General features: G+C 33.0%; 1 pseudogene across 1 annotated transcript in view; it reads right to left on the bottom strand.

Moving 5' to 3' along the window:
* Positions 1-605: 605 nt before the first annotated feature.
* Positions 606-27,039, bottom strand: part of LOC143230006 (microtubule-associated serine/threonine-protein kinase 3-like) — a 67,129-nt pseudogene continuing 40,695 nt past the window's right edge. Inside the window, exons 14-24 of the transcript XR_013016179.1 lie at positions 26,684-26,858; positions 21,571-21,743; positions 19,315-19,385; positions 18,145-18,261; positions 17,048-17,158; positions 14,639-14,866; positions 13,560-13,717; positions 12,860-13,002; positions 11,840-12,210; positions 6,462-6,661; positions 606-4,428 (exon numbers count right to left, since the gene is read on the bottom strand). The product of XR_013016179.1 is annotated as a microtubule-associated serine/threonine-protein kinase 3-like (transcript). The remainder of the gene's footprint in view (positions 4,429-6,461; positions 6,662-11,839; positions 12,211-12,859; positions 13,003-13,559; positions 13,718-14,638; positions 14,867-17,047; positions 17,159-18,144; positions 18,262-19,314; positions 19,386-21,570; positions 21,744-26,683; positions 26,859-27,039) is intronic.

Below are 27,039 nucleotides of genomic sequence, written 5' to 3'. Positions count from 1 at the left end.
AGAAAAGTAAAAAGTCAAGACAATTAAGCACAAGTAGAGGAAAGAAAAGCAATAAATCAAGACAACCAAGCACAAGTACAAGGATGGAAGGTATAAATCAAAACAACCAACCACAAGTACAGGAAAGAAAAGTAATAAACCAAGACAACCAAGCACAAGTACAGGAAAAAAAGTAATAAACCAAGATAACCAATCACAAGTAGAGAACAGAGAAAGTATAAATCAAGACAACCAACCATAAGTATAGTAAGTAGGTAAGAACACAAGAACAAACACACAATTTGTAGGCCTGTGATGCAATAGAACAATTCAACATACCAAACTGCAGGGAGGATGATTATATGCACCACACCCTCACCTAAAATGAAGAGGGATTGTATACCCCCATCCGCCCCATGATCTACGCCCCTGCCTCCACAGCTGAAAGGACATGTTCGAACCCGCGACTCTCGGATTACGAGTCGAGTGTTTTATCCACCTGGTCTTTCGAGAAGGAAAGACGAATTACGGGTCTTAAAATCAATATTTGCACCCTAATTTTTGAATAAATATTTTGTGGTAATCGTTATTTGTCTCGCCGAAACACACTGCGTAATAAAACAATCTGATATGACAAAAGAGTATTTATTTGTTACACGTACGTCTAAATTCACGCAATAATATATCACACCATGCACATTTACAATTCCGAAATGTGATTGTTCACACACACAAAAAAAAACAACAATACTATGTTCAACAACTTTTAAACAATCCATTTTCACACAGTAACATTCAATGAACGTAAGTATAGCGACAAGGAGTTTACCGTTACGTTTCATAAAACTGGTATGGAGCTACTGAAAAATTCCAAAACTGTTATAAAACAAATTTCATAATGTTTTGAAATGTACTCTGGGGTATCACGTACGACAAAAGAAATTCTTAATCACTTTTCAAAGATCATATCTTTCCAGATAACTCTCCTAATGTAAAACCAATTAGGCCTATAAACATCACACGCAAAAGCAAGTACGTTTATTTCAGAGAAAAGCTACAAAACACGCTATATGCGATCTATCCAGTTAACGTTAATTCCCAGTTTCTGAAAAAATTAGGCTTATGAAATTTTTGAAAAATTACTTAAATATGGATCGTTAATATCGAAAATGTACATCGCTTGGAAAGTAAATGCAGGTAACTTAAAGAAAATCATTACGTTTATGTCGAATAAAAAGTTATACGTATGTATATAGATATGTATCTTTCTTGTTACTAAAACTTTACTTTCAACTCCTATACGCAACATTACTTCTGTAACGTTATGCTTATCCTTGGAAGGTGAAAAACTTTATCGAGTGAACATTGCGAAATTCGTCTTTTGCTTTTTCGACAGAAATGAAGAACAGAGTTTTTTTCAAATTATTAAAAATACTAAACGATTACAAGTGGCTTAGTGAATAAATGTTATGAAGTTAGTGAACATCAAACTTCATTTTCTACTTTTTCTCTTAAAAACAACTGTTAAGCCTAAAAAAGAACGAATTTAAAACGCTATATGTTACAACTCGCTTTAACTGATATTAAACTTAAAAACGCCATCTTTACAGACAATGACAAACACTTTGAAATCAGTGGCTTGCTCATCATGAAGGTTTTAATAAAGATAACCAAAGATTTCTGTATCTTCTCACATCTCAAAAACTAGATTATAGAAAGTGCAAAACAAAGAAAGAATAAGTAGCTGATAGCAGGAGTCTGATGTGAGAGTTGAACAACAACTCGTTGATGAAGGCTGGTGAAATAGCAATTGTAAATCTGAATTGTTTAGTGTTCTAGCTTATCAAGCATATACAAGCTAGGGTATAACAAAATACATTTCCTTTGGTATTTGATTCCAGTCCAATAATTACCGAGCATTATCATCACCAGATGGCTTATACTAGTTACTGAAACAGTAAACTTAAGCCTAATCATATGAAAATTCCCCTATACACGTGTACAGAACGCTTTGAAAATACATTGCGAATTTTTCTGGTTTTCTTTTTAATTACTAAAACATTATTTTGTTTTAGAAATAATGATGTATTTAAAATTATTACGTTTACAAGTTATATGATTTACAAGTCTTAAAAAACAAATACTAAATACACTGCATTTTTATCTTTACAGAAGAATAGTATATTTTTTACACCCTATTCTTTTTTTGCTAATTTCCTATTTGACCAAAATATATTTTCTTGAAAGAAACAAAAAGACCAGATTATCACACAAAATAGCTCCAACTATATATCCGTAGATACGAGAATATTAGATGCACTATGACTTCTTTCCATAAAATCTATTGTGCAAAACTCTAGGTAAGTGTATTTACATGAAATTACAATACAGTATTTGACGTAAAACCTGAAAACTAAACAATGAAATTTACACAGTATAAAATTTGTTCGAATGAAAACAGTCACAACCTTTTTTTTTTTGTAAGAATTTCATGCGAAGTAAGTATCAAGTGTTACATTCTGATCTGTAAGGGTTCAGGTTATTTGATTTCACACTGTAAGCAAGTTCGAAAAATTAAACCAACAGCTTCCATAAATCTGAGTGATGTTGTTTGTGCTAACAGGCTTCAGTTTCAGTTGTATAATTTAAAAAAAATGTAACTGAACTGTTGAAACAACTTTGAACAATACATATCACAGAAATGGACTTCTGGAAACATTAATATCATAAATTATGACATTTCCGATTCTTTTAAAAAAACCGACAAAAACAAAATAGATCAACATTCTACATTAAATACATTTCCTTTTCTTCATGATAACCAGTTCAATCATTATTTTTGTTAAAAGTACAATGACTTTTCTTCCACATTAAAGAGTCAGGATTACAAGCTCCTGATCCAAACTTTATATTGCTTGATATCAGATCTTGAGGTTCTGAACGGCACATTGTGAGTAGATTCTTTTGAAGGGATGATCTTATTCAACTGTCTGCTCAGTTAGAACAGTTTTTTGTTTTGTTTTACAAACTGGAATGTGCTCTGTCTCTGTTTATTTCAACTTTAAAGTGTAACCCACTAGGCAAGTTTTCACCATTATCATTTTTCACAGCTGCTGAATTCATCTGATACACATCTGAGACATTAGCTTTATTACATTTGTTTTTCTCTAAACTACATGATGAATTATTTTCAACTCGGATAGCTGCTACACACTGGGAGAAACTGTCCGAGTTGAAAGGCCTTCTTACTTGGTTACAGACTCTATCTGTAACTGAGTCATGGGATGTACGCCTGAAGGGTATACAAATATTCTCATCTCTTGTCACAAAAGGCTCAGTTGTGAAAACTTTAGAAATATGTTTTGGTGTGGAGTTTGCTATTGCAAGTTTACTCATGTGAGAAGTAACGGGAAAAGGAGAAGAAACATCTCGAGAATTAGCATGAAGTGGAAATGAAAGAACTGCTGAAGAAGTCTGTTCAGAAACAGACTTTCGGCTTGCCCTTCCTTCAGCAGGTTTTGGATGCGAGTCGTCAGGAGAGACAGGCTGCCACGATAATAGAGGTCCTGACTCTGCATTTTTAGGTTTCATAACAGGCTTCCTGCGAAAAGTAATGTGGTTCAGGGTGGTCAAAGAGAATCCTTTCTGTACTGGAAAGCTCTGAGTTGTCTGTGAACTGCCAGGTTGATGAGTCAAAAGAAAAGCCAATGGAGATGGTGAACGATCTGGTGAAGTTGAAGGAAGTGAGGATGAAGAACGAGTTAAGGCAAGAGGAGACAGAGGAATGTGACCCACAGATTTTCGACGGGGTGAACAGAATGTCTGAGTCAACTTGTGTTTTAAGCCATGTAGAGAGCTAGGCCTAGGGCAGTGAGAGGAATGAGAAGAAAAACCTGGAGAATTTGGTGCACTTGAGCTAAGATAACTACTTTCTGGAGAATTAATCCCAAGTGAATAGCTTCTGTCAAAAGCTGAACAAAGCCGATTACTTAGAGGGGTCCTAGTTACTTTACATGTTGGAGATATCAGAGCATTTTCAGCTACAGTACCTTGGCGTATAGGCTGAAAACTCCAACTCTGACTAGTCAATGTAGGAGAGATAAGTGCCAATTGATGAAAGTCAGTACCTGCTTTTTTAATGTTCAACCGTCGAAGAAGTGAAGTTTTCCTTTTCCTTTCAGACAGACTGTCCTTCCTTACCTGCCCAATACGTCTTCGAGCAGTTGGTCTTATCATTTTAATGAAGGAAGGGTGTCGTTTCCTTCCTCCGCTTTGGATGGTGGTGTTTTCTAAGGGTGTAGTTCGAATGTTAAGACAATCTCCACTAGCCAAGATGAGATGGAGGACCTGAGGATGAAGTAGTCCTTTCACAGGTTCACCATTAAGATGTGTTATCAAGTCTCCTGGTTGAAGTCCTGCTTCAAATGCAGGACTGTTGTTGTCAACAGCCTAGACAAAAAGATGTTTTATAAACTTAATATATATTTATCTTGAGCAATTACTGGGAAAGTAAGGAAAGGGAAAGTTCTTATTCTATTCAGAATAAATTAAGATTAATCATTTTCATAAACTGCAATAAAAACTTTAAAAAAATCATATCCACTACAATAAAATATTATATATAATAAATATATCATGTAATGTCATTGAACTATATGGAAACCATATATATTTACAATCACTCCTCAGTAGAAGGTAATAATATCATACAACATATGTATATATAAATACACATACATACACCACAAAATGTTGAAAAAGTTACATATATATGTAAAAACTGCTGGCTTGAGATGAGAAAATTTTTTATATAGAGGAGCAAACAATGTTTCAACCTTCTTCGGTCATCGTCAGGTTCACAAAGAAAGAAAGAAGTAACTGGCCGATAGCTGACCACATGTTTGAAAAGGGTTTAGTAATCGCGTGTAAGAATGTAGAGGGCGTGCTTAGATGTTTGATTATATTTATTAATATAGGTATAAAGGTATTCCTTTGTATTGGTTTATTTTGGGCTTGAGTTGTTGTATAAGTAAGGATTCTTTAATTTTGCATTTGTTTATGTTTGTTTCTTTATTTAGTATTTGAGTGTTTTCTATGGCTATGTTGTGTTTATTTGATTTGTTTTGTTTGTTATTGTTATAAAGTTTAAATCTGTGTAATCAATGCAGTTAACATATCATGTTATCTCTACTAATTTTTCAAGCAAACAATACATGAAAGAATGTAACAGGAACTCCGGATGCTTTCTTTAATAGTAGAACGTACCTCTCAAAATTTGAGATATATTTCCTAAATTTCTTGGACATAATTTGTAAGCACAGGATGCTAGAGCTTGTCTTTTATCAAACAAAACATGCTAAGGTTAAGTAAACCTGATGCTGACCAAAAGATGTCACCACACTGGTTAACTGAGTGAAGAAAATCACATGTTAATACTGTAGCAATTATGTGAACCTTGGTGATCATATGCTTGCTACAATCAGCAAATTAAACATGAAGAATATTTTATTATAGTTCTGCATGAAAAGGAAACAAACAAATATAGCATGATTTTAACTAAACTTCTGTTTTAATATACTGAGATGAATTAAGGTTACCAACGAAAAGAATTTAAAGTTTCAATGGACAAAAATATTATTTGTGCAAAATAACAGTTTCAAGTAATGTATTTTCTATAGATACAAACTAGAGGGGCTTTTGATAAAGTACATACCTCTGTCATGCAGTGTTGGTTATATACAACCCTAACAAAGTAGGAAAACACAGGTTCAACGATATGAAAGGTCAGGGACCATTTTCAGCAGGACAATGACGAATAATGTTCATCTTATGCTCACCAAGTTATATCAAAGTATAATAATTTTTGACTAAGTTATAAAGCAAAAATTGTCTTCAAAATCTGTGCATATTATAACAAATAAGGACGTTTTTATTTTAATGACCCTGCCAAGACCTTGACCTTCCAAAAACTAAACACTTCTAACTGAGCCACAGCCCAAATGCATATTAATTTTCATTCAAATCCATTCAGCCATTTTAGAGAAAACTTGTTTACAGGGGTAAAAGCACAACCTGTGTCACCTTTGGTGGCAGAGGTAATAACTCCTAAACAGACACTGTTTTTTACAGTCATGCATAAATGTTTAGTTTGTTGTTGAGCATAAAGCTACACAAGAGGCTATCTGTGTCACACTTGGCACTGGTATTGAAACCAAGCTTTTTGAGTTAAAGGCTTTCAGAATTTATCACTGAGCCACTGGGAAAAGCACATAAACATTCAGAAACAGTCTGAAATAAATGCTGAAATAATAAAATGCTATAAAATGAAAGTAAACTACTAATAATTCATGGGATCAGATCACTATCAGTAAGTAAGTTCCATGAATTAAGGATTTGCAAAGAACTGTTTGAAAAATAACGTTTTTATAATCAATAAAGAAACTAGGTGCATATATTTTCCATTATATTTTTCACAAACTTACAGATACAAGATGCTGTACAGTGTAAGTATCCGTATCTCCAAAATAAACTCTGATTGCTCTTGCCGTGAAGCCAAACCCATGCGGTCCTCTCCTGATGATGACAGGAGGTTTGAGTTGGTTATTTAGGGTGCTTGTGTCTTTACTGGAAGAAGCATCTTGTGAACTGGTACTAGATCCCTCAAAAGATGCAAGTACATCAGCTACATAAAAAATTTCATATATTAGATCGGGAACCCTGTTTACACATTTCATAATGTTGTACAATTTTTAAAACAACCATTACACTCAGAACCTGCAGAGTTCATAAGTTCTAAATAGTATTTAACTCTTTCACTGTCATGGACACATGTACGCATACAACCACAGCTATGGGCCGTTTTCTAACCTTGAAAGTGCGATTTTAATGACACACAGGCTTTTTGTAACCCCTCCCCAATAGAGTCATGCCTTTCAAACTTCCCAATGTTTTAACAGTTTTATATTTCAGAAAATAAAATATTAACACATTTATCGTTTTTTGTTGGTTTGTTAGTTTGGTGTTTTATGGTGCAGAGTAACTAGGCTGTCTATGCCAAATATTTGGTAAAAAGTTAATATTAAAGTAAAATTATTAAAATTCATAAAAAGTTATCAAGGTAAAACAAAACAGAGTTTAATTTTTGAATTAAAAACTTAAATAGCAGTAAATCCAATATTTATATCGAGTTTACAGGAGTAAGAGAAAACCTTCAGTAATGGAAGTTGTAAAGGACTTTCTGTAGCATAATTTTAATTATTGCAACTCGCCTGGATGACTAACGGGGTAAGTTCAAACATCGGTGTTAGTCACCTGAAATTGGCCTTTCCAGACCTGGTTTTGAGTTACTTGATGTCACAGCAGTTTTCTAATTTCAAATCGAACTTGTTGTACTTTACTTCTTAAAAAGGATTCACATTGAAAAAAGGTCGAAAACAGGTAGAAAGAACAAACAGTGATGGTACGACCCAAGGAAGCACTGATGGCTACGGCCTCCAAGGTTGTGTCGAGCAAAAAAGACAAGATGGACACATGCTGATCAACCAACAGTGCCATCCTTCCATACACTCATCCATCACACAGTCTGTCATTTCTGAACACAGAAATGTGCCGAAAGGTGATTTTATCAGCAGGTTTCAGAAATGTTTCCTGTAAGAAAAAACATACAGGATGGTAGAAAGCAACCAGTGCTTTGATGTCATCCAGTTTAGAATGTAAACCTCGACAGTTCCATTGTATCAAGGTGGCCATTTTTTATTTATGTATAGACAAATTGGGTGGAGAGCCCTTATGTTTTCAACCACGTCTTTTTTCTTTATTCAAGAGAGGTCTGTTGACCTCTGTGGTTCCTGCCCTGGAACAGTTCAGTAGGTCTTCATTGTTGGAAGAGGATACCAGCAACTGAGGACACGAACAAATGATCATTTTGAGTCTTGAGGCAGGAGAAGAAGTACCTGAGGAAATGTCCTTACCTGGAACAAAAGGAAGTGAATCTTGGGGTTTGCTGGAATGAATGTTAGTGGCTGAGATTGGTGCTGATGTTTTTTTAGCCATGGGGGTCAAATGACCCTTCATATGGTGTGAAAATGATTCTTTTGGAGGCACAGAGAGATCAGTCTGCACTCCTACTGTAGTAGTGGAAGGAAGTGCAGCAGCATATGTCCGAGATGAAATGGTGGACAGCAATTTTCAAGCCTCAGGGTAAGTAATGTTTTGAATTGTTTTCCAACTATGCACCTCTTTTCTTCCAATCACTTAGGGTAAGAATGAAAGTAGGATGGGTGAGAGCCATTGCAATTAAAGGAATGAGAGTCCATTTCACACTCATAAGCACTGTGGTCCTAGGCACCACAACAAGCACATGTCAAGGAACAACAATATGATGTCTTCAAGTGACCAAACTGCTGACACTGGAAACATCTGAGAGGGTTTGGAATTAAGGTTATGATCTTTCAGTTTACCTCTTCTTGGATTTAAACATCCATCCACATGTTTGCCATGTGTGGTGATTCATGAAGGGAGGAGATGATTTTAGTGGTTAAGGGGGTCTTACCCTAACACAACGCTTTGGCCTTGAATTCCTGTAGACAGGGCAGCATTGGGGTGGCTCCCCTAGGGCCAATCTTTGCAAATAAGATAACCTGCCTTGATGTTGACAGGTGGACATGGTGATGTAAATGTTAAAATGAGGACACTGGTCGGCATCATAGTTCTATCTCTGCGAATGGAGATATGCCCCATTGCAGAAAATCATGAGGTGGAGAAACTAACGAGAATCTCCAAATCGAGGATGTTCTTCAAATCCCTCTCAAGAATAACTCCTTGTGATGAAATCAAATTAGCATGAGGCATAACCTCAATAGCTATATCCCCAATCACTTTTGAATCTAAGAGGAGTTCACTGTGTTTAGAGGTGGATGTTTCTACCAATATGTTATCAAAGCAAAGCTTTTTCACTGGCTTTGGAGAGGCAGCAAGTCCTTTTAGTCTCTTCTGAATAAAAAAAAGAGAAACATTTGCCTTAAAGGTTTGTCTGCAAGAGAATGTAATATAAGTAAATGAGGAACATGTGTTACAGGTGTTGAAGATTACTGCTCGGAATCTTCAAGATATGGTTCTTTTCCTATGGATTATTTTTTTCACTATTTTATTTAAGTTCTTATTTGGCAGATCCATAATAAAAAAAAATGTTTCAGTACTCACTGACCCCACCCATCATGAAGCCCTGTGAGGGAATGCATTACAATTTGAAACAAGGACACTGCAGCAATGCCAGGGTTTTGTGAGCACTACACCCAAACACTAATGTCAGATATAATGTCCACAACATCTCTTGAGAACATCCTACACTGGTACTTGGTTGACCTTAGCCCAAGTGGACCAGCCAATTGGCCCTAGGGAAGCCACCCCAATGCTGCCCCGTCTACAAGAATTCAAGGCCAAAGTGGTGTGTTAGGGTTGGACCCCCTTAACCACTAAGATCCTCTCCTCCCCTTCATGGGTCACCACGCATGGCAAACATGTGAATGGATGTTTAAATCCAAGGAGAGGTAAACTGAAAAATCATAACCTTTCTGGGAGTTCCTCTCACCACATACAAGAATCCACACCCAGGGAAAGGGGATCTTTTTTTATTTCTGTTTTGTATATCTAAAAATAAACCTAAAACTGGCAGATATTTCTTATAAATGCATAAATGAGATAAAGAACTCAAACTATAAACATATTGCATCATTATTCTTCTTATCATTTAACTGAAACTTGTATGTATGCAACATTTCTATAATAAAGATTTTCATCAATTTCCTAAAAACTTCAAAATTACAATCTACATAGTTAAGTTTTCTCTCTTAGAACAAGAGTAAATTGTATCAAATACTACTTTTACCCAACAGAGTTTCCAGCAACTATGCTACTTCTTGTACGAGACCTGTAACATGTGTGGACTGTACTATTACAAATGTGATACAATTTTCCTAAATAAATCAATAATTGGTAACATTTAACTCAAAAGATGTACAAAATGATACTTAGAAGTCTACTATCAAATTTTATATCAGATATTTACTAAATTTGACATTTTTCAAACCTACAGATATCTTTAAAATGTTAGTTAAAATTTCATGTTTGCATGGAATTGAACTTTCAGTATATTTTTTTTTGTTAATTTTTGGATACTTCATGAATATTTTATTCCAAAAAACTATGTTCAAAGTTCTGAACATAGAATACATAAAATATACAGTAAAACAAAAATTATTACAAATAACTTACAGATATAATTACAAGATTTGTACTTGGAGTTCTGGTATTTTTAACAGAAATGTCTGAATACATTTGATTGGATTTTGTTCAGTATGCTATCATTCACACCAGGAATGTCTATATATTATGTGTATGTTATTTCTTTTATAGCCACATGCCACACGTGGGCAAAAGAAAAAACACAACAAATTATTCTCACCAATTTTGGTGAAACTAAAATAAGGTGTGCTTCATTATGATACTAATATGTTTAATGGAGGCTTTTAAATACATTCCAAGTTGCTGGTGAGAAGCTCCAACATCTCTTTACTTCAGCATTTCAAATCATTTGAAGAGCACAAAAATTTTATAGTCACAACTTTAGGAAGTTGCCAGACTGTTGTTCCATGTCATGCTAACTAATTCATTTTGTTTCTTTCTGTATAACACAGGGTTAAAAACTGATAACTTGCCAGAAAGAATATCATTCTAAGCAAGTAATAAATACATTAAAGTAGTAGATAAATGAAAAATAGAAAAGAATACAGTTTGAGAGATGCGTAAATGTGGAAACTGGGTGCAGTGATATTAAGTAGCATATTGTTCGAGAGACTTAAAATACCAAGTGAAGTGAAAATATTCCAAACATGAAAATAATGATTAAAGTTAAATATAAAAAATTACTTTGACAACAGTATGAGCATGCATATATTAACTTCAGTTTTTCTTGTTTTCATGAATTTTGATTTTATGATGTACCGTATTTTTCGGTGTATAAGACGTGCCCCTATTTTGAAGACTATCTTCAGGGGAAGAAAATATTTTTCACAGTTATCATTTACTTATTTGTTTATCATCAGCATAATCTTTTATTATTCTTTAGAATACTTCAAAAGTAGTGTCTATAAAAAATGAAATATGGTTGTTTCATACATTTACATCAAAACATTGTTCATTCATTATGAAAACTTTCAAAATATTTTTTTTTGCATCACTGAAAACAAGTTCTGAAGTTCACTCTCATTTGTCCTCAAACGATATCATCTTTGGTGCCATGAAGGCAACCACTCACATTACATTTTTAATACCTTTATTACAGTTTCCACACTTTGGGAAATAAAAAAAAGGTTTGGTACTTTTAAATATTAGGGAAACCAAATAACTGCTTATTCACCATAGGGAGGAATAAAATTTTTACCCTTGGTGTATAAGATGCAGGGGGTTTGAGATCCCTTTTCTTGGAAACAAAGTGTGTCTTATACACCAAAAAATATGGCATTTGTGTTGCTGCTGGTTAACAATTATGTAGCATCTTTTAAGTTTTTCTTTGAATTGTGAAAGTCAGTGAAATGACTAAATATTACTGTTTGACGACCTGAACGTTAATAAGTTAAATTTCTCATAACCTTCTGCTTGTATACACAAGTTAATTGCTCACCGTTAATAGTAAGACAAATCAAGAAATCACTGGACTGACAAAGAGTAATGTAGAAAATTAGTTTCTGTAACTGTAAAGTATTATTCAAGTTAAAAATAACGATAAACATCCCTTTATTTTTATTTTTCTCAGTGTAGCAGTTATTCATATCAACTAATATTCTGGTGAACATTACAATACCAGTTGGAATAATCAACGACAACCCAGAAGCTGAAGTTGACTTGATGATTGGATGAGTTTTTTGTTGAGACCCACAGGGAGACAATGGTGTTGAAGAAATTGGTATTTTGGCAGAAAGAGTAAGTGGAGAAACTAATTTTCTAGGCCTGACAGCCCTTTTCTGTTGTTTTTTATCTGCATCTTCATTGACTGTTGACAATTCTTTGTAATCTGGAGGTGTTGCCACTAAAGGTCTGTTGCCCTCCATGCTGATTGAGAAGTGTGGAAGAAACTCTTTCATATCTGCCTGCTGGTGTGTCTGAACATTGGGTGAAAGTTCTTCCAAATCTGTTTGAGAGGACTCCAGAACATTCTGTGTTCCTGGATGGATTCTAGTATAGACATTATTCAGTTTATATATAATTCCTATAGATTTTCTTGCCATATCAAAATAAAATATATACCACAAACATAAGCTATGCTTTATAAAAAAAGGTAACTCATCAACCTTATTTTAATTATTTTTATTTTCATGGATGGATATTAAGATAAAGAAATAATCAGATGAGATCTTTTTAGCAAATCTCAAGCTATGTCATCAAACAATGCAGAATACAACATGATACAGTGTCCTCATACTTGAGAATGGTTGCTCAGTTGATTGAAACATTGTACCTATTCCAAAAACAATCTTACTTATTGCAAAAGTTGTAACTTGCAATAAAATAATACTTATAATCAGCACGTGTGCTTAAGATGAAAACTATTAGAAAGTAACTTAGTTTTAATACAAAATGCCAAAATAAGAGGGTATATTTAAGGAGGGAGGAACATTATAGAACACCGTGACTTTTATCAGAATGAGTGGAGCAACTTACAACCACTTCTCACTATTATACAGCAGTGGTGAACAAATCACGTATCATAAAAACTGTAAAAGTACTGAACTCTTCTGTTATGTTTTAATAGATAGAGCCAGTTCAGAGAATTAAATCCAGAAGGCACGTTAATTAACTGTGGAAAGTTAAAAGTACTACTTACGAATCTTGAATTGAAACAGATTTTTTTTTAATTTCAGGTGTCTTGCACAGACTACTTCCTTGGGAACTGGAACTGTCAGAATGATCTGAAGGACAGGAATTTAAACTATCCGAGGAGTGTTGAGTTGATTCTGCTTTCAAAACCTGAAAGAAACAATTACAATAACATGAAGAAAAGAAATATTATACATTAGAAATGAATGATTTAGCTAATAAGTAATCACACCATGAAGAAGTAGCTTTGAATGAAAATGATAAAGACAGTTTTAAGCATATGATGATGAAAAGTATTTTTTCTAACTAATAAAATAACATGAAGTCTTCTTTATATTTTTTCTAAGTTCTCAAGACATTTGGTATAATTTTTAAGAGTTTCTGGTTATTCTGATAAATTTTTTATTTGATAGTTTTAAGTATTATTTTATTACAATTCACAGCTTTCACAGTAAGGTTGTTTTTTAGAAAATGTACATTTTGAGCTATAAATTGTGATTTATTTTTTGTTTCAGTTCCAAACGCAGATTAAACAAAACGTTAATTACAATTCTGATAGAATGAACTGTATATACACATCTATATATGAACTTGCATTTTTTCAAAGGCAACATAAATCCATAATAAATGGTAATAAAACAGTACATTAGTCTTGTGTAACAAGCAGAAATAACTCCAAATATCTAAAGTGTTCTGAATTATCTAACCTTTATAAAGTTCTCTTCTTCTAATTCCTTCTCAACACGAGAATAAACCTTACGGTAACGGGGAGAGCAGGATGAAAAATTGCTAAATATAAAGCTTTCATCAGCATTTTCCAGTGACTCGGAGCCTTCAACATCGTGACGGTATCGATCAGATCTTGCTAAAATGAGACAGAATGAACAATTTTACCAAGGATATATCAAAATTTACAATAAAAAAACATTTATAATTATTTGTTAAAAACATGCCCTAATGAAATATTTCCAAATTTTTAAAGATGCAAATTCCATCAAACATTGCATATTAAAATAAGACATTTTCATTTGCACAACAAAGATACTCTGCTGAAGGTTCACCCCAAGTTTCAATCCATGTCACGCAGTAGTTCTTGTTTCAAGCTATACAAAAAAACATAGAAAATGTTCATTTTAAATAACGAATCTGGGCGCTTTAGGTTTAAATGCTTGTATCCATGCACCATACCACACCCTTTATGTGATGATATGCTTCACTTACTACTACTTCTCAGTTATAATTTAAGATCCAGTTGTCCATTTTAGTAAGGCAACACCAGAGCTCATTTTGAGATTTTGAGAACTACAAAATTGGCCAATTTTGATTTTCAAACATGCAACACACAGTAGGACCATTTGACACTAATTAGAGCTGGGCTATGCTAATTTGTCTTCACACAGTTAACTCCTCATATGGTTTATATTGCATGCTGTGATTGATTCTGTTGAGCAGTCATAATTGGACTGAGGTTCCATGTACGTTATATAAACAGTATAAAAATCCATGTTCCTACAATCTAACCAGAGTTTTGTGAGGAAGACAGGAATTAACTGCACATCAATACATGAATAGGTCTTTGGTATCATGGGTAACTGAAGAGCCCTTACAGAAAAAAAGGTATTTTTTTCCATAACTTTTGATGTTGGTCCTTTTTTTTTTTCTTATCATTGGAAACAAACCCTCTTTCATTCCTGATGAAGAAAGGAAAATAGTTGTAAAACCCTAGATTTTCAGATGAGTCTTTTCATCTCACTTGTCACAACAACCAAATCAAAACACTTCTTACTGTCAAAATAACTCGTGTCTTCTTCATCTTCCAGCTGAGGAATAAACTCAGCTTTCTGACGTAGCAGAGATTCCCAATTCAGAGATGCAAAGAATGCATGATCTTTCACTTCATGGGCGCCACCAGTCCCGAGCCGATCAAATGGATTCGGCCTCAAAAGTAGAGTGATCAATTTTTTTGCATCTTCAGCCACAAGCCAATCATTTTCATTAGGCCACTCAATTTCATCTAAAAAGAAAAATATTATGATTTATTTCAAACCTCATTCTCTACACTATTTAAAACACTTCAACTATTTTAAATTATTGTACTTAGACTCTCTCTCTATACTATAACAAAAGCAATCTAGTCTTTTTCTTTGAAAATCAAAATGGTATGCACATTAACATCTTATACAATAGTCATGTGGGCTTCAGAGTTGTACTTTCCTTCACATCTGCTTTCAACACCAAAGCAACCCAGAAAACAGATGTGAAAGAAGCTTCAGAGAAAAATGGCATCAAAAGAAAAATGTTGTATGCATAATTTTGTGTACTGACCTATTTTTCAGAAAACAAAATCAATAATCACTAACTGCTGTTTGGGTCCATATATTGAATAACTATGTTTTTGTTTTTTACAACACTCAGTGTAAAGAACAGACCAGAAAATGGGTGTGATCATTTATTATGTAAAACATAACACACACAACCCTGTAAATAACACTGTCATAGAACCACAAGCAGTTTGGTGTACATAAATATCATAGAAAACTATGTTCAAAACACCAATGGATGTCCAATGCCCATCAGTAGTTCTAGGGTTAAAAAGCTTCAGTGTATTTTGCAAAACAATTTGAATTTATATATATAAACAAGAAGCTGCAGCAATGAATACACTTTGTACATATAACACTGACGTACAGCCAATTAGCAGAACTATATACCGACACACACACATTTTATGACAACGTATGATGTGGATATTACAGTAATTATCAATTTTTGTCACATTATCAGATCATTATTACCAACTTCCATGTATGTTATGGTTATTACAATAATAAATCTTGTTAAACTTTATAAACACACTATAAAAATACCTTGTTTTTACCTTGCATTTTATTTGTTTTGAAATTAAGCACAAAGCTACACAATGGATTATCTGTGCTCTGCCTACCATGGGTATCAAAACCTGGTTTCTAATGTCGTAAGTCTGCAGACGTACTGCTGTGCCACTCGGGAGCTTTTCTTTGAGTGGGAAAGTAGGGATTTGCACTAACCGACTAAAGAGCTCATTGATAAATCAGTTAGCAAATATCACTCATCGCCCAGCTCTGGATTACAGTGTATTTGTTATTTGTACATCATAACCAGTGCTAACATAAATTAATAAATTAGGATGATTCTCACGTTATCACTGTATATTACCTAAATATATATATTCTGCGTGTATATTTATTTGGGGTATCTAAACAAGATAAGTGTCTTGTTTGGTTTTGATGTGCAAACAAACTGTTTATATTTCACCATGAAATTAGGCCTACATTGTTTATTTGTTTTGTTCTTCCAAGAAGCACTTGTGCAGCGGAAGTAGCAAATAAAAACATAGATCTGACCTCTGTGGCATCTTTTCTTCACTGAACGTCAAAGGTAGATACTAAATTGCATTAAACTTTACTAACATCACGTACAGGTATGTGGCAATTTAGAACTGCACATTAAAGTATGTTTACTACCATGAGAAAACAGAGAAACATATGGTTATGATATCTATGAGACAAAGGATATACATGATTAAAAATACATAATATACAACACAGGAGGAAGGAGAATAACAAGAATATAAATATGTCTCTACCACAAATATTACAGAAACTTATGGTTACAACACAAATGTTTAAATAATTATTTCTATGCTTCTCTATATTTTCTACAACTACAGTGTTTCAGCAGTAAGGGTTATAAAACCGAAATTTTAATCTTTACTATTTGACTAATGCGAGTTCAACCAAAATACCCCAACTTTATTAAACATTGACTGTTTTCAGTTACATTCCCAGACCCTACTGTATGAATAATATGTTCAACTGAAGTTTCTTTGAGTTCATGATTTGTGAATCCCATATTATCTTATTACCAAAGAGCATTAACAACATAAGTATTATTTTATTAACAAAAATTAAGTCTCAATTTATAATTTTCACCAGGGCATTATTATTATTTCTTAAATGAACATTCATAAATACAAACTTAAACCAACAATTATAAGGGTAGTTACCATAAAACCCCAGAATAACACTGGCACTTCAGGTTGAGCTTTTAAACTAGTGTAGCTACAGTATGCAAACCTGTAATAGTTATACATGTATACTTGCATACACAGATATATTCATTATTATGGTATTAAATATTACATATACACAAGTACCATTAATAACGTGGGCAAAAAGTTCTTCTGGAGTATCTCCAAAGAAGGGAACACAGCCAATAAGAAATTCATATAAAATAATTCCCATGGACCACCAATCAACAGGTTTACCTGTTAAATAAAGAAAGAAATGGGAGTTAGATATTAAAGATATTTTTAATAAAACCCATCATGCAGGCTCTGTACGATACAATCTTTAAACTACATGTATTAGAGAACAGACACAGAAAGTACAATAACTAACCCATTAATACTCAGAAAGTTTTAACAGCTAGGTTAATAAATCACCCCTCATCAGTTTTAAATAGAGGAAAGGGGGACAAGTGAAAGATCTTTTTTTCTTGTTAGAATGGAAGATATCCATATAAACAAATATGTTTACTAGAAAGTGTAGTTAATGATTTATCTGAAAATTATCTATCTTTAAAGTGGGTATATGTAAATGTAAATATATGTTTACTTTAAGAGAAGAAAATTATAAAATGTACACTTGCAAACATTAGGATGTATCTTATACCTATGAAATGTTGCATTATCCAAACTCAGAAGTTGTGGTAAAAAAGTTTAAAAATTCAATAGTGATTTCTTTTCTAAATCTTTCTCCCTCCTTCTCGTAGAAAAAAAACAAAATTAGAATTAAGGTGAAGTATAGAAATAAAACAGATTTTTTTTCTTGTAACTGGTCAAAAAAGAAACAAAACTACAATTTTGAAAACATTTTGCATGTGTAGAAAGTTATTGGAAAAAAAGAATACAAATTAGGATAAATAAATACTTAATTTTAAAGAAGAACACTGAATGATCATAAATATCTCACAGTAAGAATGAAGAACAAATAATTTTGTTTCTTCCTTATGCTTGTGATTATCTTATTTTAAATCTAAGGTAAGTATAATCAACTTCCACACTATTTATTGATGTGTTCTCATTTCTATTAAAGAATAAAAAGAAAGCACATAATTATAATACAACAAACTTCATCTAGAAAATCTTAAGTATTGTAACAAATTTTCTGATACATGAATAAATATTTTGTAAATTATAAGTCCAACAACATACAAGGTGGTCTTCTCAGTTGAGAAACATGCACCACTTACCATAACCCTGCAACAAAATTACTTCTGGTGCTATGTACTCTGGAGTTCCATAAACTTGTTTGTCATTAAATTGTTTAGTTTCCCGATCCAAGTATCCTTCGTGCATGTTGGTAGCCACTGTAAGAAAAACACAGCTAAATGTTGAAGCATTTTACTACATTCCTATGCTCTAACAGAATCCATAGTCAGCTAGTCCTATTGGCTGGCCATCACTTTCTCAATTAAGGTCTTTTCATATTTCAGAAACTTAAATTTATTTTTGTAGCATGTTGAAAGATAAACCCCATTAAATTCATTTGTGAACAATTTGGTTGAATTGCAGAAAGTTAAAAATAAATCAACTGAGCTCTGAAACCTTCATAAGCTTGTGTTCTAATGTAGATAAATTCCTCACACACTACATTTGGCTCAAGTAAAGTGAGTATCCAAGGCACTAAAGAAATAATGTCCTATTTTAATAGTGTTAACAGGCACTAAAAACAATGTTCTATTGTAACAGTGTTAACAGAACTAAAGAAATGTTCTATTGTAACAGTGTTAATAGGCACTAAATAATTAATGCTCCATTGTAACAGTGTTAACAGGCACTAAAGAAATAATGTCCCACTGTAACAGTGTTAACAGGCACTAAAGAAATGTTCCATTGTAACAGTGTTAACAGGCACTAAAGAAATAATGTTCTATTGTAACAGTGTTAACAGGCACTAAAGAAATAACATCCTATTGTAACAGTGTTGCACTGAAACACAATGTCCTATTGTTAACCATGTTAACAAAATTAATGAAAACTTGGAAACAAATGTATGAATACTTCCAAACTGGTATCAGTCCATATTAATTCTTTTTTGGAACCTACTACCTCCATAAAGTAATGCCACTCCTCCTCCATAAAAGATGTATTTACTTATATGCAGATTATCAAAATGTCTACCAACATATACAGCAGTAAAGTAGAAGTATCATGAATATTTGTTTATGGTGAATATGAAGACCAGTGTTTGGTGTCACTCAACCATTTGTTTGAACACCAATTCCACGTGTGTCTTAATAATAATAATAATAATAATAAAAAAAAAAAAAATGCAGAGACATACAGTGTAAACAGACTCTAATTACTTTCCCAATAAGTTTTTATTATAGTTTAAATTTCACAAATCTTAAGGTACTTACAGTTCATTAAGCCAATCTTTGATAATCCAAAATCTGTCAGTTTAATGTGTCCCATTGCTGTAATAAGGAGACTGAAAAAAACAACATATATTTTACACACATATATTAGAAAATATAGCTAAAAAGCAAAATGCTGGATAGTTCCTGCTATATTCTAACTGGATCCAATTATGATGCAGATGATTAGATGAACTATTTATAATTTTCTGAATTAAAACACTTCTAAACAAATTATTATTATAATATAATAAATTTATCCATGCTGGTTGACTTGAAATTAATTCTCAGATACGTTTTAATTTAAGAAACAAACATAGAAAGATATACATTGATGGCCAAAATCTTAAGGCCAATGAACATAAAGAAAAACTATGCATTTTGCATTGTTAGACTCAACCACTCATTTGAGTAGAGCTTCAAAAGATGGCAATAAGAAAAGGGAAAATAAAAATAAAAAACGTTTTTTAGCATTTAATAGGGAAAATGTGAACACTATAAAATTAGCCTAAATACTAGCTGGTCAAAAGTTTAAGACCATACTGAAATGAAGCGTTAATTGGTAAACACGTAACAAAATTTAGTCATTTGTGTTCAAGCATTAGCGTTGTCAACATCAACCACTGACATCTCCTGTGTTACATTGAGTAAAAACATGGCAAAGGCTAAAATGTTGACAGAATTTGAACGTTGCAGAATTGTCGAGCTGCAAAAGCAAGGTCTCTCTCAACGTGTCATCACTGGTGTGATTGGGCGTAGTAAAACTGCTGTTGCAAATTTCTTAAAAGACCCTGAGGAATACAAAATGAGAATTTCAAGTGGTACATCCAAGAAAATTTTGCCGACGTTGAGCAGGAAGATTCGACAGGTTGTCCGGAAAGACAGAAGCTGATCGTCGAATCAGGTTAAGGCCCCACGGATGCAGAATGCAGCTCAAGAACAATAAGACAGCATCTATGAGAGAAAGGCTTTAAAACTGTAAACGTCTTCAAAGGCCACGCTTCCTTCCACACCATGAAACAGCTCGGTTAGACTTTGCTGAGAAGCACCAAACATGAGACACAGAAAAGTGGAAGATGGTGTTGTTCTCTGATGAGAGAAAATTTAACCTGGATGGTCCTGATGGCTTCCAACATTACTGGCACGATAAGGATATCCTACCGGAGACATTTTCTACACGACACAGTGGAGGATGTTTCATCATGATCTGGGGTGCTTTCTCCTTCCATGGAACAATGGAGCTTCAGGTTATACAGGGGCATCAAACAGCATCTAGCTACATTGGCATGTTGGAGAAAGCATCCTTATTGACTGAAGTGCAACTCACTACTAAGACCTCTTGTTGGGCATTTCCTACCCTGTTTAGGACTTCTTTTTGGTATGGTCTTAAACTTTTGACCAGCTAGTATTAAGGCTAATTTCATAGTGTACACATTTTCTCTATTAAATGTAAAAAAAGTTTATTTTCCCTTTTCTTATTGTCATCTTTTGAAGCTCTACTCAAATAAGTGGTTAAGTCAAACAATACAAAATGTATATTTTTTCTTCATGTTCATTGGCCTTAAGATTTTGGCCAGCAGTGTATGTAAGTTGCATGTATACAGAGAAAACTTTCATATAACCACCAATTAACAGCAACTGTTATATTGTTTCAATACTTTTGTACAAGCACTACAATGACAAACACAAAAATATAAAAGAAATTTAAAGAGAATAGAAAATTAACCTCTCCAAAGAAAAAAAAACAAGAAAAGGAGTTCTCACTTCTAAATTTATTTGTGTTATCCATGAAGTAATGTGTTAGCTTTAAATTTTAAAATCTGTGAAAAATATTCAGGTACTACCACAAAATAAACTTTTCTACTTACACCTGAAACCTTATTTTGCACGTTGAAAATGACCCCAACATAGTTTAAAACTGTTTGAGCAAAAATAGTCAAACGTAACATTCCCAAGTTTACTATTAATAGAACTCCTCTTCTATAACAGTCAAAAATAAAAATGAAATTATAAATGTTGTTAATCATAATGCATTTCTATGTTACAAATGTTTATGCTAATATCTTAATATCTTCTGAACACACAGCTTAGGTTTCAGGTATTGGTAAGTTCACTCTTAACAATCTGACTTTCAGAAAGGAGAGATAAGCTAGAAGTTAATGTACATTCAAACTTAAACCAGTTATTACTCCATATTTTCTAATAATTTAAACATTTAGCTTACAGTTAGACAATCATATTAATAGAAAACATACTCACTTGTCTGGTTTCAGGTCTCTGTGAACAATTCCATAGCTATGCAAGTACTCTACAGCCAACACAGTTTCAGCAAAATAAAATCTCGCCATATCAACAGGTAATGGTCCCATGTTTTTCAGTAATGTAGCACAGTCTCCACCTTCTACGTACTACATAACCATACACAAATGTTTCTACATAGGAACAAAAATTCTATGTCAGAAAAAAAATCACAGATGCTTGAAATAAAATCATTTAATTATTCAATATATTAAATTTATTCAAAATTTTTTAAAGACACGCACACTAGGTCATGACGCAAAAATTTAAGTTAAAATATCATTTGATTACATCTGGTGTAGGACCAAGAATTATTTAAATATAAATACTTCTGTCAAGAGTCATCCCAACTTATAAAGCAATGTTTTAGAGAATATAAAACCAATAACAACACTTTGTTTCATAAGCATTCTTAAATACAATGTACAATCGTATCACTAAAATTTATTAGGAAAATAAACTTAAGCACATTTTGATAAATACGTTTCACTACTTGAAAATATAAAATAAAACTAAGAGTTAGGATACGATACAACTAAGTATTTAATGTGTAAAAATTACATCAAACATGACCTTTAAAGTTATTACAAAACGACCACTATGGGCTTATATAGAAATGTAGTAACTAAAACAAGGAAGACAAAACATTTGATTAATATAAACTCTCATATTAATTTTTCTTTTAAAATGTTGCAAAAAACTAAATACTGCATGACTTTTGACTACATTTTTCAAAATAATTAAAAAACACTCAACTATTTTTACACAATAATTACACAAAATGTTGCCTTAATTTTTCACAAATCATTCACGATAATTATGTGACTGCTTCTTGCCCCTTATTTACTATAACATTTTTCAATGTTTCTTCACCTACTGTGTACAAAAATGTATTACAGAAATGTTCCTTAATTAAGAAAGCCACTATGTTCCTTTTACCCCAGATACCAACTGAATTGGTTCATTCAACAAGGGTATCATATGCACTTTTTCTTGGGAAAGACTCCTGTAAAGTGGAACATACTATATAAAAATAAACTCAATGTTGCAAAAAAACACATATGTCCAAAAATTCTTAATATAAAACAATACAAAACTTGTGACTTGAGCACTTTCAAAAAGCTGTTTTAAAGCATTTGGATTATAAGGTTTCTATAATTTTACCTGTTTATCTATAAGTGAAATTTATTGTATTTTGTCCACTAACCCCTAACATCCAATTTGACAAATCTCCACCAAGCTCAGGGTGGTGATTCCTAGGGTATCCAGAAGGAACATAAAGGGGTCAAAACTCTGTCTGTCCATCTGTCACACTGATAAATTTTGGTGTAAAATAATTAAATTATACTTGAGGTTAGGCTGGTAGAAATGATGATAAGTAAAATAATTGAATTGGGTATACTCTCGATTCATATCTGGTACAGCTGGCACATAGAAATTATAATGGCTGAAATTTTCTTGGTTGTCATGGAAACACACTGATGCAATATCATCAAATTTTGTCCAATTCAAACCCTTGACTACAGTTATAATAACCCACATGGTTTAATTGCAGTACATTTCAATTTTGAAAATACCCAAGTTAAAGTATGCTAACAAAGCTAAAACCAGGAAGACAGTCCAAATAGAAAACCTGAAATCTCCTATATACATAAAAGCAAAATTGTACATTTGCCCACAAATTCATATCATTTGACTGATCTCCACTAAACTTGGCATGATGACTCCTACAGACCCCAGAAGTAACATGGAATGGCCAAAATTTCCAGGGGATGGTGGTGGACCCCCATCTTATTTTCAACAAACTACCAAATCAGTTCAACTTGATATAGTGATACAGGATAACATGAGGAAGATCATTGGGGGTTGGAACCCCCATCTAATCTACATAAACATCAATATGTGTGTGTGTGTGTCTGTTCCTTGTACACTTCCACATTTCTTGATCAATCAGCACCAAATTTTAATATGTGATAACAAGGGGTATATAATTTCATATCTAATTTCAGAAAACTACCAAATCCTTACAACATGACATAGTGATACAGGCTGACACAAGGAAAGTTATAATGGTTGTTGGACCCCATCTAATATATACTCATAAAAGTAAAATTGTATGTTTGTTTGTCTACTAACACCCAGCACAAGATTTGACCAATTGCTACCAAACTTGGCATGGTGACTCTTACAGTACCAAGAAGTAACATGAAGGGGTCAGTATTACCACCAAGATCCCAGCAAAAAGCACACATTTGATTTTTCCAAACAACTTGCAACATGTAACCTATTTCTGTATTTTCCTATAATACTGTAACACTCCTTCCCATTCCTTTCCTTTAAATGGTAGGAAATTCTACTGTAAAAGAATCTTGAAAGTTTATGAAACTTTATTGTAACAGAATGATTTTTCTAGGTTAATTTTGCTAATGATCAAATATATTTCTCTTTTTCAATGTGAGGCTCACTGTGGTGTTTTCAGGTTTATGTTTAATGTTTAAAATATAATCACAGTCAAGGAATGCACATCCATAGAGCTTCCACCCCTAAAGTGTAGGTATAAAACATACCAAAAAGGATTCTTTATATAATGCAATATAAAGTTACTAGTAAATATGTAGAGAAAAAAGAAATGAGTCAATATTTTACTGTGCAGTGTCTATCAGCAAGTGTAGTCTAGTTTTTATCCTCAGTTTTTAAGGTTTATATTAATATCTATCATTCGAATAAGAAATTATTATTTATGCTTAAACACAAAATGGGTAAGACAAATCATTCCAACTTCATCTACATGTACCATTGCTCTTGGTTTTAAAAAGATTGGTAGAAGGTACTTTGCTGCAGTCTTGGAGTAATTTGGTATTTGGCAGAATTGCTGATTAGTGTTTTAAATTTCGGTGGTATTCTGTTAATGACCATGAAGTATAAAATTATTGTAATATCAAAAATTACTTTGTTTTGGGAATAAAAGAGACTTTGGCCATTAAAAACTTTCATTTGAAATAGAATGTAGCCAACTAATGTTGTGCTATTTTTAAAGGTGTAACTGTAACAAACATAATAAACACGAGTAGCTGATGAACTAATGCTCTGTATGTAATTATGCTAGTCACTTTTCTAGCAGGGAACTGTGCATGGAGCTGATATAAAACATTGGTCACTTTTCTAGCAGGGAACTGTGCATGGAGCTGATATAAAACATTGGTCACTTTTCTAGCAGGGAACTGTGCATGGAGCTGATATAAAACATTGGAACTGTGCATGGAGCTGATATAAAACACTTTTCTAGCAGGGAACTGTGCATGGAGCTGATATAAAACATTGGTCACTTTTCTAGCAGGGAACTGTGCATGGAGCTGATATAAAACATTGGTCACTTCCCTAGCAGGGAACTGTGCATGGAGCTGATATAAAACATTGGTCACTTCCCTAGCAGGAAACTGTGCAAGAAGCTGATAGCTGATAAAAAATTGGTCACTTCTTTAGGAAATAACTGATATAAAATTCAATGTAACTGACTTTAAGATCTCATTTGATTAATGACCATTTAGGAGAAAGGCAATATGTATGTTTAACCTTTAAAATGCTGTAAAAAGCAACATCAGAATCTCTTTAGAAAAAAAGTTCAAAGGCTGTAATAATAGCAAAAGGAGAAGAAATGAATCACAGAACAAAAGAGCAGTAAAAAGCTGATAGAGTTAGAAAAGTGTGTGTGTTTTCTTATAGCAAAGCCACATCGAGTTACCTGTCGAATCCACGGGGTAATCATGCTCATGATTTTAGCACTGTAAATCCATAGACTTACCACTGTACCAGCAGGGGATAGGTAAGAAAAGCAGATGGGAGGATAAAGCAGTCACAGAAAGAAAGAAAAGTAAAGTTTGAAGCAAAAATTTTGAAGAAACTGAAGGGAAAAAAAGAGAGAGGACAAAGATTATAACTGTAAGCTCATCACTATAATTTTTCAATGTGGTATGGCAAGAAGCTTTAATTTAATTTGTGATTTTGTTTTGAAAATCAAAGACTTAGACAAAAGTTAAAATGAGAACTGAATTTTAAAATAAATTTTCTTAAGAGTAATTTCTTTCTGTTTAAAAATACCTATTTCAAGTAATTTGGACACCCATGCAGGGAATGGAAAGTCCAGCTTGTATAAAGTTTTTTTCCATTTACAGGTCAAATGATATATGAAGAATATAACATCCACTATTTGTATGGAGAGTGGCCATTAATCACACGAGTAGTGTCTGATCCTTGAGAATAATGGGACAATTATTTTTCATATATACTGCTAGATATTTTCCACTCTGGAACAGATCTTAACAGATACTGATTTTATCGATATGCATTACTGCAACTATATTTGAAATACCATAAATTCTACAGTTTGTTGCCCTGAAGATATGCTTATCTTTGGCTTTGATTGAAATAAAGGCTGTTTCACTGTGTTCTATATTGTTTACAGCTTCTTTCAGATTCTTGTGTGGTGATACATTTCCTACGGAAACCTCTTTTTATTTTATGGTTTTTATCCTATGACTCCTGAAGAGAAATCTGAGTATTTGAGAACACTATAAAGCCAATAAGTGTTATGCTGGAAAAAGTGTTAAATATCTCTACAAAATATTACCATTAGGTATAAGAGGTAAGCTGAATATAATTGGCTGATATTGCTTGTACCATGTTAAAATGTCAATCTAGTGATAATGTAATGTGAAGTGTATGATTAGACCTCCATAAGGTATTAGTTCAAGCAAAAAACTGAGCACATCATCCTATATATTTTCCAGATAGGAGACAATGAATGCATACATGGTGAACTTAACAAACCATAATAACACAGTATAGCCTTCAGCTATATATGATCTACCAAGTGATTGCTTGCACATACCACCATGACTTACATGTTTTATTTCCCATTTGTTACTCATGTTCATTTTCAAAACAAAGTTAAACAGTTTGCAATTGTTCAATGTGATGCACACACATTTATTATTATTATTCTATTATTTCAATGTTGTGTGATTTAGAAAGCACTATATTGGAAAATAAATATAAACTGGAGAGTGGTAATCACCTTTGTTTCAAAAGTACAGAACATGCAAACCACAAATGGATTATTTGTAAAAGTCATGATATCTCTTTCAGCATATACTTGCTCCCTCTGGTTTCTAAGCACAAGATTCTGTTTGTTTATCTTCTTCATAGCAAATCTCTGTCTACTTGTCTTATGCCTAACTAGATACACAGCACTGAAAAAAAAGGTAGAAACATGACATGATATTTCATATGATGGCCAATACTTTGAATATATACATATATATTCATATATAAAGTATGTGGAAGTAACTTTTACATGCAAAGAAAATTATCATAAGTTTTTTCGATAATACTGACTAAATTAACGAATTAAAACTTGTTTCAATTACAAAT

Source organism: Tachypleus tridentatus, chromosome 1, assembly GCF_004210375.1.
Source record: "Tachypleus tridentatus isolate NWPU-2018 chromosome 1, ASM421037v1, whole genome shotgun sequence".
In the NCBI taxonomy this organism is placed as follows: domain Eukaryota; kingdom Metazoa; phylum Arthropoda; class Merostomata; order Xiphosura; family Limulidae; genus Tachypleus; species Tachypleus tridentatus.
Note: the sequence above shows the minus strand (reverse complement) of the source record. Positions and strands in the feature narration are given on the sequence as shown.